The sequence below is a fragment of the Martes martes genome, assembly GCF_963455335.1.
Source record: "Martes martes genome assembly, chromosome: 3".
Taxonomy (NCBI): Eukaryota; Metazoa; Chordata; class Mammalia; order Carnivora; family Mustelidae; genus Martes; species Martes martes.
In genome coordinates this window covers 68,557,193-68,578,274 of record NC_137890.1, presented here as the reverse complement: position 1 = coordinate 68,578,274, position 21,082 = coordinate 68,557,193, and positions in this window count along the sequence as shown.

The window sequence follows — 21,082 nt, the reverse complement described above, 5'->3', positions numbered from 1 at the left end:
TGGGGGTTTCAGAGGGGATGAGGGTGGGGGGATGGGGTATCAGGGTGATAGGTATTGAGGACGGCACATGCTGAGATGAGCACTGGGTATTATACTTAACTAATGAATCATTGAACATTACATCAAAACTATGTATTATACAGTGGCTAGCTGAACATAATAAAAATAAAATAAAATACTTAAAAAAGAAAAAGAAAACCTGCACAGAGTGGAGCCAATGAACACTTGTTTCATGTTGTCTTGCCCTTTTAATCACACATAAAAATAGGTATCTTCAATGGAATACTATGCAACCACCAAAAGAAATGAAATCTTGCCATTTGTGACGATGTGGATGGAACTAGAGGGTATTATGCTTAGCAAAATAAGTCAATTGGAGAAAGACAACTATCATATGATCTCCCTGATATGAGGAAGTGGAGATGCAACATGGGTTTGGGGGGGTAGGGAAGGAAAAAAATGAAACAAGATGGGATTGGGAGGGAGACAAACCATAAGAGACTCTTAATCTCACAAAACAAACTGAGGGTTGCCAGGGGGAGGGGGGAGGGAGACGGTGGTGGGGTTATGGACATTGGGCAGGGTGTGTGCTATGGTGAGTGCTGTAAAGTGTGTAAACCTGGCGATTCACAGACCTGTACCCCTGGGGCTAATAATACATTATATGTTTATAAAAAAATAAAAATAAATTATAAAAAAATATGTATCTTTTCCTCATGGTTGAACCTGTGTTCAGTTCTGGCACATATTTCAACACTTTTTTCAAGTTTTTATTTTTTTAAATTTATTTAAGTAATCTCTGTGCCCCATTTGGGGCTTGAACTCATGACTCCAAGATTAAGAGTCACACGCTCCTCTGACTAAGTCAGCCATGTACCCTAGCTCTGGCACATATTTCCAACTTTCCTCTTTAAGATTTTTTTTTAATGTATTTATTGAGAGGGAGTGAGAGTGAGAGAGATCACAGAGGGACAGCGAGAAGCAGACTTGCCACCAAGTAGGGAGCTCAATGTGGGCCTCAATCCCAGGACCCTGAGATCATGACCTGAGCAGAAGGCAGACACCTAACTGACTGGGACACCTAGGCACCCCAAACTTTCCTCTTCATGTCTGAAATTTCAGATACACAAATCTCCATAAACCGTGCATCTGCTCGGTTCCTTGCCTAAGGCTTTGGTGATCTATATACCCTTGCTTGCAGGCTGTGCACGCTTGAATTAACATTAGATCATTAATGATAATAATGAATGTCTCTCAGGTGTATTTAATGATAGTTAACCTTGATTAAATACTGAGAGGCTAAGCATACCACTTGGACATCTCATCTCCAGAGGGCTTCCATTACCTCTGCCTCTGTCCATTCATTTCTGTTCTGAACTGCGTGGGATAAACATAGGCTTTTTCTCCTTTTGAGTCATCAATATATTTTTTTCTTATTTTAATCACATTGAAATGATTCAAAGAATGAACTACTTCAAAAAAGCAAAGTACTTAATTAAGGCTGCTTGTAGTTGTTGTTATTAGTTATGTAGGGGTATCCAAGCATAATTGAGAAAATAATTTAATCAAATCACTTCCACTATGGTGAAGGATGCAGCATTTGCTTCTATGAAATACCTAGCCATTTATTGTGCTGCCACTTAAATAGTGAGCTGCAGGACGAACGTCCAGATTTTTCTTATAGAATCCAGTCAAACTGTATTTCATTTGAACCAAAAAATTTTGAAAGTCATGAATGATTCAAGTCCATCAACTACAAGATAAGTAAGGGTGCACAAATTTTCTCTTCAGGATCACTGAAATTTAAATAAGACAGAATACTTTTTGGTAAACCTATTATATAAAGATCATAAAAGCATCATCTTTCAAATGTCATAAAGAGCTAATGTTCCCCTGGTGAAATCCACATAAATGTGAGCTACTTCCAGTTTTGATCTATGCTTTAATTTCACCAGAACTCTATTTTAACAGCCTGTGCCTAGCATTCTAAGGTCCACATTGCGAGTCACTGTATCAAGCACGCAACATGGAAGAGAATGCAGTGTATTGACTACTACTCCACTTGACAAATACTCAAGGTCAGGTAGACCGAGGAAGGGAAAATGAGGTTGGTAGAGAGCAATGGAAAACAAAAACAAAACAAAAACAAAACCAATCTTAGATTTTCAAGAAGCAGGAGATGTCAGGAACATAGATTTATCCCAGCTCATCTCTTGATTTATGTCATGTCTATCCTAAACAATTAAATTCAGCAATTACAGAGAAGTCAGAGTATCTGAGTTCCCATCTCAACTTCCCTGTTTGAGAGTTCTGTAACCTCGGGCAAATTTTCTTAATTTCTTTAAGCCTCATTTTTTAATCATCTGTAAAATGGGAATTAGAGAAGATGCTTCATGCATTTTGGTGAGAATCACATTGCACAATTCTACATAAAGCGCTTAATGCCACAAAATAAACGATCTTAATGAATGCCTGCTATTATTATAAAACAAATAATCGTTGAGGGTTATCCCATGCCAGGCACTCAGAGACACTTCTAGAGACAGAAATATAGGTAAAAGAGTCTATGTTTAAAAAAAAAAAAAAAAGAGTCTATGTTTTCAAAGGGCTAATAACTTCAAAGCATGTGAACCACTACGGAGTAGGGTGGGTTAGCAGAGATATTAACTGATGCGGAAACTCTGTTGGGAGATTCTTGTTCTTCCTACTCTTCAGGGGTCCAGGAAGCCAGAATCCCTTGAAGTTTCCCATCACCCGTAGATGCGTGCCCCTCCGCCTTGGGCTTCAGTTTGTCTAGAAACCGCCCAGCCGCTGAATAGAGGCCGGACTGGCAGGATTCTCTTCCCTGTCAGGTAGACTGCTGTTACCTCTTACCCAGAGTCTCCTCCTCTCTAGAAAAGCTTTTGCAGGGGTGAAACCTCACAGGGAACAAACTGAGTACCTTTTTGTGACTGGGTGTGTTGGGTAGATGTGGAAGAGAAACGGACAACTTTTCTTCCTACTTTCTCTCTCATTTCCTTCTAAGAAGGGTATTTCATAGACGGAAAATCTTGGCCTCTCTGGAGAGTTACAGACTGGTTTCAAGCATCTCAGGGGATCTCCGAGCTAGGCTCACACTTTACAGTGTAGAGTGAAAATTTCACGGAACACTTTCTTAGAATATTCAGTAATTCTACATTACATGTAATGAATGACTGGACTAGAAACTAAACTTAGTTAATGTCATTCAAACCTTTTTTTGAATAAAAGAATACAATGTTAAAAAAAAAAAAAAAAGACCAATTCTCCTTTAGGTCTTTTTACAACTTTCTGAGAAAGAGCCCACCCAATAAAGGTACATACGTTGTCTCCTCTTAATAAATGAGCCATAAAAATGATTTAGGTTAAGTTTGATTAAGCAAAGGGAGGCGACTGAATGGTGATCAAAACTCTACCACCCTTTCCCTTTTATTATTCTGCAGCCCCGTAAAATCCAGCAGCTCCATGCAGACTCTCTCAAGGGCTGCCACTCTTCCGGTTATTTCTAGCTAGGACCTGGGCTCCCACAGGACACAGGAGCTCACTCCCACCTGCATCCTTGCAGTTTTCTCCTTTCTCTTCTTTATGCCCACGGAAACCTGGAAATCAGCCCTTTTCCACTAACAAATTATTCACCCAAGGTGAAGGGGAAGGGGATTAGGAGGTATAAATTTCCAGTTATTAAATAAATAAGTACTGAAAAGTACAGCATAGGGAATATAGTCCATAATACGGTAATAACGTTGTATGGTGACAGATGGTGACGACGCTTGTGGTGGGTACAACAGAATGTATAGAACTGTCGGATCACTGTGTCGTACACCTGAAACTAAAATAACATTGTATGTCAACTCTACTTCCTTAATAAAGCAAATTATTTTGTGTATAGCAGAATTTACAGAAGATTTAGGATACAAGTGTGGTTTGTGCTACAGAAATGTAACAAACTAAAAACTGAATATTAGTCTTCTCTTTTTAAAAATATTTCTTGGTCCTTGAGAAAGAAATGTCCTCGAGACAATGGCTGTATTAGCCGGATGTCTCTCCTCCCTTCCTCTGTCCCCAACCCCACCCCTCCCCAACCCTTCCCTCTTCCTTCTCTTCTGGGATCTCTTAAACCCGAAAAGATAAGACTGCTCCTGCCACCTATTATTCAGACTGCTACAACTTTCTCAAATCCTATCAAGAAAGTAGTCGTCTGCCCTTTGCGTACTGAAATCTCACTGGTAGGTTCTGCTAAACAGCAGCATGTCTACTGGTAGGGAGAGAGCAATTTAAAGATGTATTTCTCGTCTTCTATGAATTATGTCACCCTCCCCTTTCAAAGTGGAATCAGGTCTAGTCAGCTTGAGTTTTTAATGGTGCTTTTCCTCTTTCTAACCCTTATGTTGAGTTGCTATTATTTTAATTTAATCTGAAGCTTCAAAGAGTTCATTCATTTACAGATTTTATAATTGGGTGTCTACCGTGTGGGGTAGTTGAAACAAACAATTATGACTAGTCCCAAATAAATATGATCTTCGCTCTGTGTTTTTCTTTTTTTAGTAGACATACGGGAGCCAAATCCACACTGGATGTCTGACCTTGGATAAATTATCCTTCAGGAGTTTCAGTTTCCTCATTAGTGACGAGGATGGAGATAGCCCACAGGGTTGTTTGAGAATTAAATGAAGTCACACAGCCAGGTGGTATAGACGCTCAGCATATGAACAGATGAGTTACACACCTGTCTGCAGAGCTGTGATCTAAATTATGCTGGTAGGGTAGCCTGGCTGCTAACTCTTGATGTCTCTCAGCTTCCAGAGCATCAGTAGCTACACTAATAGCCTACATTTTAGCAGAAGAGCCTTAAGAATCTTCTGGAAAATGAGTCCCAGTCACTCAGCAAAGCTCACAACTCCCTTGTACTAAAAAGAGACGCAATTAAGAGGAGCATCAGTTCACTTCAGAGCAGGGTCCTTCTCGGAGATGTACGTCATCCTCAACATTCAGGATATTTCGTATTAATGAAACGGCCTTGAGAACCCTTCACATTGGCTTAGTTCCTCAAAGACAGCCAACCAAACATATGACAACAGGCTCCCCTGCCCTTCTAACCACACTCAACTCACAGGAGGATGGGATGACACTGTCCAAGGCACTATTCCCTTTCTGATTATTGTTCCCTGATTGCCAATCACTGAGTGAGAAACCATCACCCTCCTCACCAACCCCTGACTCAAATGTGGGTGGTGTGTACTACTAAAGCTCCCTGAGGACAACCAGCAGGCTGGTCTTTAATACCCTGTAAGCATGTGTGGGGTGAGGACAGATGTCCTATTAGGTCGGAACTCAGAATCTAGCTAAACAGAATTACATAATCTTTCATTAATTTACTAGGAAAATATATCAGCAGAGCTCATTAATCTCTAAAATTAAATTCACTGGGGAACAAATTTAAGGCATAGTTTTTCCATGAATTTCTAATGCCCCCTATTACTTATTTCAGCAGAGAAATTGGATCAGGAGGCAAGTAAGCATCTTTGTAGAAACAGTAGGGTTGGGATCTGGTTTTCTACGAAATCTAACTGGAAATCCCCAAGATAGAAAACCTCTACAGCATAAGGAATGTCCCCCTTTATTCTTCTCTGTAGGAGGTTAACAAACACTTGACATATAACCTGAATACATGGCTTTCCTTTTTTCATTTAAGCAGTTCAAATTTTTAAAGAAAAATATATCAGTCACACACTAGATGTAGGGAATCTAAAAGATCTGACTTAGGTATGTCTTTTTCATCATTTAGAATATAAAGGGCTTGGGTTTGAAAATGGAAACTAAAGTCAAAGTTCTTGATCATAAAGAGGTAAATGGTCAGTGTGCTAAATTTCATCTCCAAATACGAGAGAAAAACATACTTTGATTCCCTTGTGAGGACTTCAGTTAAGTAAGTTAAATCATTGGGACTGTGAGGGTTGAAATGGGAAATTTACAGAATTCCCAAACTTACGTGCCTTTTAATATAATATTAAAGTAATTATCAATATCACTTGTTGAGCATTTACTATACAGCAGATGTATATTGTGAAAACTACCTTTAATCCACGCAATTGCCCTGCAAGTTAGATCCGGCATTTGAACTATGAATACTGTACCAGAGTTTCAATGCCCATTTAAATGAATAACAGAGTCATACAAATGGATCTTATATCAAATGTTTGTCAAACTCTTGCAAGAAGATCCAACCAGATCTTTTTAGATAAATTTTAAGCATTATCCTATTTTGTTATTATCCTGACATGTAAACAGAGAAACCACATAAACCTTCTACATTCTCTTTCTCCTTTTTCCTCTTGACTCTATGCCTCTTTTTCTGCACTTGGTCCCTGAGGGCACGGCAGAGCAAAGAATGGGGCTCAGATAGGTATAAAGCACCAAATATTAGCGGTGATATAACTCTAGTAGCCGATTCAACACAGGATTCTTGACCACTACCCCAGAGAAATAAAAGCTGAGTCCAAGACCCACCTCTCTCCTTGGTGGGTGATAATCTGAGGGTAAGAACTACATGTGTTTCATTCTTTCACCCTCTGAGCACGTCACAGTGCCTGAGTCATGATAAATGCCCAATGCATGCTTGCGTAAAAGATGAAAAACTATGCTCTCATTTTTGAGCCTATAAGCCTATATTATGACATCCAAACCTACACTGTACTCCTTTTCACTAAACTAAGAAACCTACAAGTAATTGTAGGAAAATATACATTTACTTCATGCAGTATAAACACAGGCTCAAATTACACATGCACACACTTTACATATACCTATACATATTATATATCCTTCATATATATACATATATATCCTTCATATATGCACATCTCACATATATTTCTTTTATGGGTGCATGTATATTTATGACATATATATAAAGGAGCTATGTTTATGCATATGCATTGTCCTATATATACATATACATATTTCCTTTATATATATCATATATATCTCATTATTATATTAGATATTATATATTTATCTCCTTTATATATATCAAGTATATATAATTCACATATATATGTTTTGTACTATATTTCCTTCATAAGTTGATTGTATATTGAATTCTTTTAGAAGAGCTGGTAAACTATAAGGTGTTGTGAAGTTTTTAATAAAATAGAGCTTATCTGCTGTGAAGATTTACTCTCAATGTAGCCATTTTGTATTAAATAATATAACAGAGGTAAATTACCTAGCACAATACCCAATTTTGTTGAATTTTAACCTAAGCATATATAATTTAGAATATACCTAAAACTTAAATGTCCTTTAAGATAAAGAATAGCAAATGACTGAAAAACAAGGCAAACATGTGACTCCAGATTTATTAAAGTGGTAATTCCAGGAACGTCCATCGATTTTAGCTTTACAGTTTATGCAATGAGCTTTTTAGTAAATGTCTGTTTGTTTTTTTTTACCTTTTTTAGTTGGTACCATGTTTGTTCAAGGATGTGAAAAATGAAGTAGTAAACTCTTCACTGAGTTTATTTTGGCTTCTCAGTTGATGCTATGACTCAAAAGAACAGAAAAGCTTCACGAACCATAAGAAATGATTTTATTTGACCACAAAGTGGCACATCAAGTCATCTGGAGGGGAAAATTGTATTTTGTGTGGATGCTATGATTTCATGCAGTGCTTTCCTGATTTCTTAAGTATGACCATAGCCTTTTTGTTTGCTGTGTTTTGTTTTTGTTTTAGCATTTGTGTAAAATATAGCTGTTGAATTTCTCAGTAGCTTTAAGGAAGTTTCCAGTGATGGGGGATCAGTAGTTATTGGATTGCTAAGTAAGAGTCCAGAGATATAGGAAAGGCATCCTTTGTAATGAAGGCCAGTGTTGTGTGTGGCGGGAGGATGGACGTGGGGCACAACTGAGGAGGACTGTGATGCTATCCAGTTCACAAGCAAATTATCCACAGGTAGACTCTTAATTGAATGGCTTAATGTGTGATTGCTTAAGGTCTATCAGCATATCAAATAGACCTGACACGGAATGTTATTTCTACCACTTTCCAGCTTATGACCTTGGGCAAGGGCCGTGATCTTTCTCATCTTTATTCTCCAAATCTGTGAAGTAGGAATATAATTATATTTAGTTCATGACATTTTTGTGAGAATTAAATTAAGTGGCTCAATGTTCCCCTGTGGGAATGTTTTTTTAGGAAGATGGCAAGTGTGTCCCTGGACTTTGGCATTAGGTTCAGGAATGAGTTCTCTGTACAATAGTACAGAGGAGTATATGTATTTAGTGGGGAAGCAGTGGGAGAGAAACCAGAACATGTAGTCAGGGGACCAGGAAAAAGACTTGTCGACTGGGTCCTCTTGCCTTCAATCCCCAGATAAGTTCTTTCACCAACTTCTCTTGGATCTACCTCCAGAATATGTTCTGAATCAGATCTCACCACTCCTCTTATTCCATTAAAATCAATAGCAACATCAGCAGTAGAAACTAAAAATGATAAAGGGTGCCATGTCTCCAATATGGTCCCAGAGGAAGAGCAACAAAAGTTCCCTTCTAAAGGAACAACTACTAGAATTGCACTGCGAACACCAGAATGACCACTTACACAGTTGGACCCTGAATGATGAAAGCGATGTCCTAGTTCTCTGGGCTCCTGGGTGGACAGCTTCTGAGAATGCATCCTTTCCCTTCATACTTCCATAGACTGTATTTCCACTTATTAAGAAATAACCTGACGGTGCCTGTCTATGTCCTTTGTAACATGAAAGAGCCTACTGAACATGTGAGTACTGTTCAGCTTTTCAGGGCCCTGTTGCTATACAAGTTATATTCAACTTCCCCAACAATTGAGCACACATGAGCATATGTAATGACCTTTAGTTACATGCCTTGAAAACCATGTAAATGACCACTTCTACTAAAAGGAAACCCTCAAAAACACACATAAAGCACAAAGGAAGGGGTAAAATTATTTTGCAAGTGGATGTTTTGTTTCATCACAGTTTGGTCCTTGCAGTCACCGTCAGGTAGACCTGTGACTGTCTTCTCTCTCTGGTCTCCCTTTCTTCTCTCATAGTAGTGGCTCTTGTTAAGCCATCTCCTACTCTCAGGGCCCTAAATAGCTATGAACCAGTTCTTCTGAGTTTTCTAAAGGCTGTGGAAGGGTTTTTTTGGGCTACTCAGTCCCCAGGAGTTGCTGGAAACCTACCAAGGAGATTTTTCTCCCGTTGACACTGACCACTTAAACAACACTGTGTCTTATGCTAACAGGTCACTTTCACCCTCTTTTACCAATGACAGACAAAGGTGGGGTTAGACAAGAAGAGGGTGGAGAAAAAAATCCCATCCTGCCACAGATGTGTGTGAAGGCACACTGCCACGGTTACATTTTTTTTCTAGGTCACAGTTAATAAACACTGACAAATTGCCTATGAGCATTTTATTCCTGTTATGCTGAGATATGAATGTTGGATCTGAGTTTCTCCATTTTTAATGTTTGGAGGAGTTTGCCTCCATCACAGGAGGGAAAGAAGATAGAGACTGTGAATTAGGGCCATAGTGCCTGTAACAGCTTACTCTGTAGATTTAATAATATATTCTTTCACACACGGTATTTGCTTCTTGCACCTATTCTAGACACCCAGAGAGTGACTGTCTAATTTGCAAAACCTGTAATAAAAGTGAATGGCAGCTAACAGCTGGCAAGATGGTCTAGACTCCAGAATCACCAGTAAAGTAAAAGGGCTTCACCAATATTTGTCATCGCACATCGAACCATCACTTCCGAGAAAGAACAAGTTACCCAACACATTGTCATAATCACCAGCAGCAATTAGCATTCTGTAAGCCTGTTTCTCTAACGCCTAAGCTCTCCCTGTTCACAAAGACCTCATTTGCTCTCTTCTCAAAAATGCTGCATTCTTTTTCAGGCCAGCGAATACAACTTGTACCTTTGTGCAGTGCCCTACAAAATCAGAGAGCAATAACCTACAGCCCCTGGGCTGGAAATGGAGCTCTTTAAACTGCAGATAATAAGTCTTAGTGGTTAGAGGGATGAGGAGAGATAGGACTGAACTTTAGCTGTGATTCTCCCGGTGTATTTTTGCAAAAGCTCTCAGGGGCTGCCATGTGAGGGTTTTATAGCAGCTGGAATTCACTGACATAGAAAGTTAGACCCTCAGAGCTTTCTATATTACTCTGCCCTGATGAAGCCATGCGAGGTACATGACAATTAAACTACCCCTTTTTGAGAAGTTGAGAGTACCCCAGTGAAAGACCCTTCCTTGTGAGTTACAGCCACTTTCTTTTGCAAATCCTTATAGGTCATTATGTTTGATGGTGTGTGACTCTGCCAAAGAAAGGGATCGTACTCATTTGGGTCCCTGACTGAAAAACAAAATGTGTATACTGGCAATTAGTCTGAATTCTGGAATATTATGGCATATCTACCCAACTGAGTCTCCCTTGGATGATTCTTGGATGGTGGCTGGCCAATCTCATCATATCTTCTCTCTTAAGGAGTCTGAATTCAGAAGCAAAAAGAAAGTAACACAGAAAACAGGGTATTATACAAAGTAATATGCATTGCTTTAATTGAAAAACAAAAACAAAAACAAAAAAAACCTGGATCTCCTTAGCTAAGGATTTATTGGAAGGATACAGAGCATCCCAGGATTGATTGAAGGCAAGAGGACTGGGCTGGAAAACAGGAAGGCAGGACTCAAAGATTTCTCTGGAAGACTGGACAGCAGGAGATGCCAAGGAGTCATACAATAGGAACAGAGAGTCTCTGAGGCATTGTGCAATGGCACCAATGACATGCCCTCCAGTCATCACTTACATTAGTGAGTGGTTTTCTGTAAGAGACAAGGACCCAGGCTCAGGCACTGACCCTAAATCCAATGCTCACTCTCTGGCTGCCCAGGTAGGGAATCGGACAGGGACCCCAGTAGCCTTTGCAGCAGGAATTGGCTACTACCTCTTTTTTTTTTTTTTTAAAGATTTTATTTATTTATTTGACAGACAGATCACAAGTAGGCAGAGAGGCAGGCAGAGAGAGAAGGGAGGAAGCAGGCTCCCTGCTGAGCAGAGAGCCCGATACGGGGCTCGATCCCAGGACGCTGGATCATGACCTGAGCCGAAGGCAGAGGCTTTAACCCACTGAGCCACCCAGGCGCCCCGCTACTACCTCTTTTAATGATCACACACAATGAAAGTTATTTCAAAAGGCAGATTGAGGTCTCATTTGGAAGAGAGGATTAGAACACCAGTTATGTCAAATGCGGATGCAGTTACAAGCTTTTGCTGCCCAACATGTACATTTATACCCTTCTTCTCAAACCTAGGTGGAGATAAAAGAACAAACAAACAAACAAAACACTGGTGCCTACACAATGCCACTATCCCTCATATTTCAATAGACTTTTTACCTTTTCCTCTAAAGGCTCCCACCACATTCTCAAGATTTACTAATTTTTAGCTCAGACGTGAGGATCTCTGTCCATTTATTCACCCTTAAGAACCATCCCAACAAACTCCGTTGAAATATTTACCTACATTTGCTGTATCTAATGAAAAGTAAAGACAAGGGAAATTAGTTAAAATATGTAAATATATTCATTAAATATTAAGGAAGGGAGTATGGGTGGCAAATATTGTCCTCATTTCTGAATTTATTATGAGGTGTGGATATGACTTCCATCCTCCCCACCACCTCCCCTTTGCATTTAGCCAGAAACCCGGAAGCCTCAAGGTTCTTTGACTATTAAAATACCAGTTGAATTTCTGATGCATCTTGGTCTCAAATGCCCAAGAGATGTTCTCAACTTCTAATTCAAAAGTATCATTGCTATGTTTCCCAGTTGAAGAATTCCTCACTTAGGTACAAAAATACCTAAACCAGTGAAGCCTAGTTTTACATGCAGAATAAAACTCAAAATGATCTAGGAACTATTGTTTTAAAAAACAGTATGTGTTCACAGAAGAGCAGAGTCTGGGTTCTGCTAAAAATATGGGTTTTCTACCATGATTTTCTTATGGAGGCCTGCCATAGGCTATACGCATCATCACAATCTGGCAAAACACTCTATTTTATTTTATCTTATTTTTAAAATTTAAATTCAATTAATTAACATATAATGTATTATTGTTTTCAGAGATAGAGGTCAGTGATTCATCATCTTATATAAGTACAAACCCTTTAAATAACATTGAATCTACCAAGTCATAAAAGTTGACTATCATAGTCTAGACCAGCTCTGAATGTTCTCTTGAAAAATGTACTCTTAAAATGGAGAAAGTTTTGTGTTACTAGAAAATGGCTTCAGCATCAAACACAAATGTAATTTATGTTGTTTCTAAAACCCAAACAAGATGACCTAATTTCTTGGTATGGGGCACAGGTTAAATTTTTTGAGGAGATATCCCAAAATGTCCCAAGCTATTAGAATGACCAGAAACTTCACTAAAAAATCAGTCTTTTGCTTTATTGCCAAAGCACCTAGGAAACTAAAACTATCTGCTTTCCAAGTCCTATTAGCATGGTGTCAACAAAATACTACACTTGGAAGGCCAAGGTTTCTCTTGATTAAATTGCAGGACAAGATTAGGAGGCTGACATATCCCTGAGTTAAACATTTGTCAAATAAAAACAAACTTCTCTTGTTGTCTGCTCATTGAAGCAAAGAAAAAAAAAAAAAATTAAGGTCAAAAGTTTATATCAAGTGTCCAAAAAAGATGACACATTTGTGATGTCAGGTCCATTGGAGGTATACCAGGGTAAGCCACTCATCATCGTGCTGCAAGATCCATCTACTTTGCTCTATTCAACCTAGACAATTAAATGGAAATGTGATCCTATATCACTGACTCTTTTTTCTTTTTTTAAAGATTTTATTTATTTATTTGACAGACAGAGATCACAAGTAGGCAGAGAGGCAGACAGGGAGAGAGGAGGAAGCAGGCTTCCCACGGAGCAGAGAGCCCGATGCGGGGCTCGATCCCAGGACCCTGAGATCATGACCTGAGCCGAAGGCAGAGGCTTTAACCCACTGAGCCACCCAGGTGCCCCTCACTGACTCTTTTTAATGTTTGATGATAGCCCTAATCTCAATGATGTCTTCAGGGATGTTGAAATGCTTTTTGGTTCACTATTTCAATAGAGATGGATAGCTTCAATGACTTCCATTGGCCCTTCTGACATCAGTCCTTAATATTGGGTCAAAGAACCAATAAACTTACCTATTGATAATAAAAATACAAATGAGACAATTAAAAGAAATATGTATAAACATTTCTCCAAAATTGTTATGTAAATCATCAATCAGCACATGGGAAGATGTTCAACATCATTTATCATGATGGAAATGCAAAACAAAACAAAAGGAAGAAAGAACAACACACTATGAATATTATTCTACTTCCTACACACTAAAACATCTATAACCAAAAAGATAATCACAAATTTTCATAAGGCTGTGGGGAAATCAGAACCCTCATAGGAGTAGGTACAGCCACTTTTGAAAGCAGTTTGACAGTTCCTTCAAAAGGTAAATATACTATTTGACAATGCAGTGTCAGACATAGGAAGGTACTAGAGAATAAAAATAAATGCTCACACAAAAACTTGTACAGGAATGTTTATAGCAGTATTATTCATAATAGCCAAGAAGCAGAAACAACCTATATGGTCATCAACCTATGATGGATAAACAAATGTGGTATACACATACAGTGAAGTATTATTTGGCTATAAAAAGGGACGAATTATTAATAGATGCTAAAACACAAATGAACCATGAAAATAATATGCCCTTAGCTTGAAGAAGCCAGACACAAAAGACCATATATATGACTCAGTTTATATGAAATGTCCAGTACAGGAATCCATAGATAGAAAGTAGATTAGTGGTTTCCTAGGGCTGGGGGTGATGGGAAGATTTGGATGTGATGGATAAATGGTATGGGCTGCTTTAAGGGTGAGGAAATATTCTAAAATTGTGGTGATGGAGGCACAACTCTGTGCATATATGAAAACCATTAAATTATACACTGTAAGTGAGTGAGTTGTATCTACATAAAGCTGTTATGAGTAAGAATAAACCAATGAGTCATCTTTTTATTCCAGTAATGGAAGGTAAATGGTTCAAATATATATTAGGTTGAAGAATAATTGCTGATTAGATTTGAAATCCCACTGTATTTTTCATGAAGATTTTAGTCAAACTTTATCATAGCCCCATAAGCTCCTCTCGGACAGAAGGTGAACAGTGATGTTATGTTCTGGGTCCCTGGAAATTAATATTTATTGACGAGATCCAAAGTTCCATATCATTTAAGATTTATCCCATTCCCCAGTATATATATTCCCTGGTTAATAAACATAGATCTCTTTATGGGAATCTAGAAGGAAAGTGACGTTGAGCAGATCAAAGTAACTTGTAGGGTTATCACAAAGTCCTTGCTCACGGATACACAGCTTCCCACTCAGTTTAAAGATTTGATTTGTAAGTTAACTCAGGTCAAGTTTTGTGTAAGAAGCTGTGAAGCTCTGTTAGGGTGGCTTTATCCAAAAGTATTTTGTTTTTACTTTTGTTTTATATAGCAGGGAGAGCCTTAGAGGCCTAGCCGTCAAGGTCCCAGGGATCCCATGGACGAGTAACCATCACCAAAACTCTTTTGCAGGTCAGAATATTCAAATTGCCATCTCAGCTCCACTGCCAATTATGGAAGATGTGAAGGTTGTGTACGAAACCTCTTCCTCCTTGAAATCTTGCCACTGTCTCCCACTCCCCTGCCATAGTTGGGAATCTTATTTCATTCAGCCAACAGAGAAGAGCACTTCTCAGACTCAAGTTTTTAGAGTGGGGTGGGGGGATGGGAGGAGAGGGAGACCAAGTCTTAAGAAGACTCCACCTTGAGCATGGAGCCCAACATGGGGCTCTAGCTCACGAGCCTGAGATCACTGCTTGAGCTGAAACAAAGAGTTAGCAGTTTAACTGACTGTGTCACCCAGGTGCCCCAACAGTCACCCATTTTAAGTGTATAGTTTTATGATCTCTTAGAGCTGGCATAACAAAGCACCACAAACTAGATGACCTAGAATAACAGAAATTTATTATCTCACAGTTTGGAGTCTAGAAGTCCAAAGTCAAGATGCTAGCATGCTCTCTCAGAAGTCTGTAGAGCTGGTTCCTGTCTTGCCCCTCCCAGCTTCTGGTAGTCCCAGGTATTCCTTGGCTTATGATAGTGTAAATTCATTATCTGCTCTGGTCTTCACATGGTAGTAATCCCTGTGTGTCTGTATCCAAATTTCCCTTTTATTATAAGGGTACCAGTTATTGGATTAGGGCCCACTTACTCTAGTATGATCTCCTCTTAATTTGACTAATGACATCTACAATCACCCTATTTCCAAATAAGGTCACAATCTAGGGTACTGAGAGGTTAGGACATCAACATACCATTTCGGGTAGCACAATTCAACCAACAACATCATATACCCATCCCCACAATTAAGGTACAGAATAATCCCACCCCACCCCAGAAAAATTCCCTTTGAACTCTTTCTTTATTTTACTTCTCCTCACTTGTCCCTGACAACTACTGATCTGATTGCTTTTGCTATAGATTTGCCTTTACTAGAATTTCCCATAAATGATAATACATGTATTATACATATATAATGATACCATGCAGAGAGTCTTGTGTTTGGTTTCTTTCACTCAACATAATGATTTTGTACATTTGTATATTTTGGCATAGCGATAGTTTATTCTTTTTTTATTGCTGATTAGATAGATATAACACAATTATTTATACATTCAATGCTTTATGGGCATTTAGGTTGTTTCCAGTTTTGAACTGCTATAAATAAAGCAGTTATGAACATTTGTGTATGACTTATATTGAAGCAGAGTTTCATTTTGGGGAGTAAATATCTGAAAATGAAATTGGTGGGTCATAGACTAAGGGTGTGATTAACTTTATAAGAAACTGCCAAATGTATGTATATAGATACATATACACATAGATACATACATATCTATGTATATGTATACTGTATGTATATGTATGTATACATACATATACACATGTATATATGTATAATACATATATGTGTGTATATATAGTCCAGAATGGACTTGATTTAACATTTAACATTTATATTTTCAAAGAAATATTTTATTGGATACAAATTATCAGTTGATAATCTTTCCATACTCAAAGAATGATACTCTATAATCTCCTGGCTAGCATAGTTTCTGATGAGAAATATGTTGTAAATCTTTTCTTTGTTTCTTTCTATCTGGTATAATGTTTTTCTGGTCACTTTAAATATTTTCTCTTGGGGTGCCTGGGTGGCTCAGTGGGTTGAAGCCTCTGCCTTCGGTTCAGGTCATGATCCCAGGGTCCTGGGATCGAGCCCCACATCGGGCTCTCTGCTCCGTGGGAAGCCTGCTTCCTCCTCTCTCTCCGCCTGCCTTTCTGTCTACTTGTGATCTCTGTCTGTCAAATAAATAAATAAATAAATAAAATCTTTAAAAATAAATAAATAAGTAAATAAATATTTTCTCTTTATCATTGTTTTTAAACAATTTGATAATAATGTCCCTTCATGTGGTTTTCTTAATGTTTCTTTTATCCAAAGTTTATAAAACTCATTATATTGTGGGTTGATTGTGTCAAATTGTATGAATTTTTACCTGTTTTTTTTTTCTAAGTGTTTTTCTGTCTCAACTTCTTCGTTTTTCTCCTCCTCATCTAAGTACACATGTGTTAGGCTGACTAATAGTGTCTCACAGTTCATGGAGTCTGTTCGTTTTTTTATTGTGCTGCTTTATTTTGGATAGTTTCTATTGCTGTGTCCTCAAGGTCATCAGTCACTTCTTTACAATACCTAATAGGCAATTAATTGTTTCTAGTTTATTTTTCATTTTATATACTGTAGTTTTATTCTTTAGACATTCTATTTGGGTCTTTTGAAAATCTTCGGTTTTTCTTACAGTGTTTGTGTTTTCCTTATACCTTATACCTATTTATAATAGGTGTTAAAACCATGGCTGCTAATTACAACACTTACCTATTTCTTTGTATTGCCTTTTTCCTCCAAATTATAGGTTACATTTTCTTGCTTCTTTACTGCCTGATAATTTCTTTATGCTAGACATTGCAAAATTTATGTTTTTTTGTGGCAAATTTCATTATATTCCTTTAAACTGTGTTGCTTCTGGCACACAGCAAAATTACTTGCAAGTCATTTTTATTGTTTCAAGGTTTTCTTTTCAGTATGGCCCAGAGTAACCTTTATTCTAGGTATAAGTTAGCCCAAGTACTAAGATGGGAGCTTTCTGAGGACTCTACCCTCATGTAGTATGAGAGGTATAGTCTGGCTATAGATGAAAAAACCTGTGTGAACTTGGGGAATTAGTCAACCTACCAATTTTGGGGACTTCTTTCTCCAGCCTAATGGAGCTTCAGCCCATTCATGCTCAGATAAACTTTTACTCAAAGATTCAAAAATATTCCTTAAAGATCTTTATAGCTTTCCCTGTGTAGAGCAACCCTCTCTTCAATAGTCCTTGAATTCGAAACCATCTCAACTCAGAAAGACCACTGGGCTGTGCTTGAGTTCCTTTTCCTGCATTGCCTCATGGAAACTTGACTGCAAGCAACGATGATTGGCATTCCATTCTTCCTTGTATTTATTTAATAAATATTCATTGAATGCTCACTCTGTGCCAGGCACTGCTTGACTCATTAAATATTTCCAGTGAACAAAGCAGAAGAATTTCCCAGTATTTGTGGCTTTTACATTCTAATGTTTTATAAGAAAAAGGAATGTATTGGAAAGGTATCTCTAGGAAGCACAGAAAAAAAAATATAGGAGATATACAGGAAATTCAGAGTCAGGAAAATAAGCAAGAGCCAAGGTCATGCACAAAGATAATATGTACTGCACGTGCTATTGCTGGTGAGAGAAAAAGCCCTCTAACTATTTTTAAATTCTTCCATTGTTTACTCAAGATTTGAAGTTTTAGAAGAAATAATCACATTGGCAAAATTTGTCAGTTCTTACCCCACAAGTCCTCGAAGTCAGGGAGAGAGAGATCAGGACCTCTTAATTTTTATAGTAGAAGTGAGGCATGATCTCCACCAACATGGCACATGAGCAAGAATTCCTTAGAAGGGGGATTTGATATGATTAAGAAGGTAAGTAGGGGTGTGATGCCGGACAATCATAACATGACAAAAATTCCCTAAAGTTACATGGCAAGGTCAAGACCCAGAGAGAGATGGCAGTGTTAAGAAACCCAAAGAAAGTAAATGGTGAATTTAAGAGTTGGAGAAACGAAAATGAAGTCAGTTATTAATTCGTAGAAAAGAAATAAGCAGCAGAGAGTGAAGACCTGAGTTCTGAGCAACTACAGTGGTCATTAGGTCAGCAGCACTGTTGCAGGCTTCCTAGAGTTAGCTGTGTTCCAGGAAGCAATGACTCATGTTCCAAATGCCCACAAGTACTGGGTTTATGCCAGATATGATATTTTCCACTCCCTTTTTATTGCCATGTCCATTTACAATGTACTCATCATTGGACAAAGACACCAGAGAGTGTCTCTTTCTTTTCATCTGAAGGAGCAGACCAAACCCTGCTCTGTTAAGTTAATGAGGAAGTTACACAAGGACCAGCAAAATGCTGGGAGTTCTTCCAACTGTGTGGATTCCTTGGTCCCAGTGGTCAAAGGAATCTCATCCATAATCTCACTTGCAACCTCCACATCTTCCCTTCCTACATTAGGATTGATGCTCTGGGATTTTATTTTAAGAGATGTGACAGAAGATAGTAATGATTTGACGACTGCTCCTGCCTATGACTTCCCAGCAAGCATGATTCATCCAAAATAAGTCATGGGTATGGAAGTTTTTGCCCTAATATTTAGAGAAATTAAATGCCCCACTTTGATTTTTCAAAACGCAGACAAGTTTAGCTGTCTCAGAGGGCAGGGCGCTGTGGAAGTTTTCTCCAAAGAACAAACTTCCCCCTTTAGCACCATCAGCTGTGAATCAGGAGTTGTAAAGTGGAGAGAACAATTAAAATCAATGACAGCACTTAGTTTCCTGCCAAGAGTAGTTTGCCCAGTTAACAGACTGCGCTTAGCTGCCTTCAGTGCTCTGAGAACACCCTGGGCTAGCTGGTGGCTCAGCTGGGGACACACTAATTGCTTTTATTAATGAGGAGAACTCTCTTTTCTCCACTGATGTTTCTTGAGCTTCCATCTCATGCTTGGTCAGTGAAGCAGCACTACTACAAGCTGAACCACAGTTACAATATTTTTCTCCTAATCGAGATCAGCGGAGCATAATTTGGAGGAGGAAACAGGAAAAAAAAAAAAGGTATATTTGAATTCCTAATGGTTCTTTTCAACCATGAGCATTTTAGAGTATAAAATGAAGAGATTATCAAATGAATTTTTAAAACTACATGTCCCCTCAAGTTCTATACATTAGTACCAGGGTGTTGGATGCTGGCTTGAAAATAAGGAGCACTGGATTTGGAGTCCAAAGATGGAGGTCCATGTACCAGTTTCTCAGGGACATTCACAGTATCACTTGATATTATTGGACTCTAATCTTCCATTTTCTTTGTGAAAGGGGATAATCCAGGATCAGGCTGTCTCACAGCCCTCACAATAAAAACAAACAAACAATAAAAAACTAGAATCTGAAATAGTGGGTACTTACATATCTATACTATGCTTATCCTACCAGAAGAGGTTCAATTACCAATCATTGATTATATATTCTCCTACCATATGCCCAACATCATGCTGGCCAAAAGTAGTGAGTTCATGTCCCTTCTCTTACCTTTGTCAATGGCTCATTATACAAAAAGCCCAGCAGCTTGGTTAATAGAGTCATGGACAATTAGAAAGGAAGATGCTGGGGCGCCTGGGTGGCTCAGTGGGTTAAAGCCTCTGCCTTCGGCTCAGGTCATGATGCCGGGGTCCTGGGATTGAGCCCCACATTGGGCTCTCTGCTCAGCAGCGAGCCTGCTTCCCTTCCTCTCTCTCTGCCCACCTGTGATCTCTGTCTGTCAAATTAAATAAAATCTTAAAAAAAAAAAAAAGAAAGAAAGAAAGAAAGGAAGATGCTCACTTGCTCATGTTTCTAAGAACCAGCATGATCCAGAGTCGAAGAGATTGTTTTGGGGGGATTGTTGGCCTCCTGACAACATTTTCCCTTCAAAAGAAAATCACTTCTCCCACCACTTGAGTAATAATACAAGAGAAGACCGCATTGTGTCTGGAAAAACATGGCAGATACAGGAGGAAGTAGACAAGGAGGAAGCAGAACAATAGAATGAAGAGGAAAAACAGGTAAAGGGAGATTCAGGAGAGAGAAAACTTGGGCGGGGATGGGGGTGGGGGTTGGAAGGATGAGAACAGGTAATGACAAAGAAAATGACATTTCAGGAGAGAGACGCTAACTTAGCAAGAGAGATCAACAGACATTTGAAATCAACTTAGAAAACCATATTACAAAGATAATTTTTGGAATAAAGGTCAACCAATACACAGAGCTGTGTTAAATCTGTGTGTGGAAAAGAGATAGTCTAGTTGCAACTCCTATTTATATAGCTTAACATGTAGACCTAGTGATTTAATACTTCTGTAATTATGTATGTAATTGACACTCTTATAATGTTTTATTTATTCTTCCAGGGTCGTGTTTATTGCAGACTGTCTCATTTTAGAGTTATTTATGTCCTTGTCTGTCTCCTTTACAACTGAGTGGATTCTCCCAGGCCAGGGCCAGGTCTTATTCATTTCTGTATTATCGTCTGCACCTAGCTCAGTATCTATTATGCAATAAAGGTTTAATAAAAGTTTAAATTGAAATGAATTATTTTAAGACTTTATTATCTCGTGTGTGTGTGTGTGTGTGTGCACGCACACTAAATTGTTCTGGAAAATTCCATTTTAGTTTTAACTTCCCAAGTTAGAAATACAATAGTGCATTAAAATACCAGGAGGACAATTCTGATAATCTGTTCACTAAACAATGGCTGGGA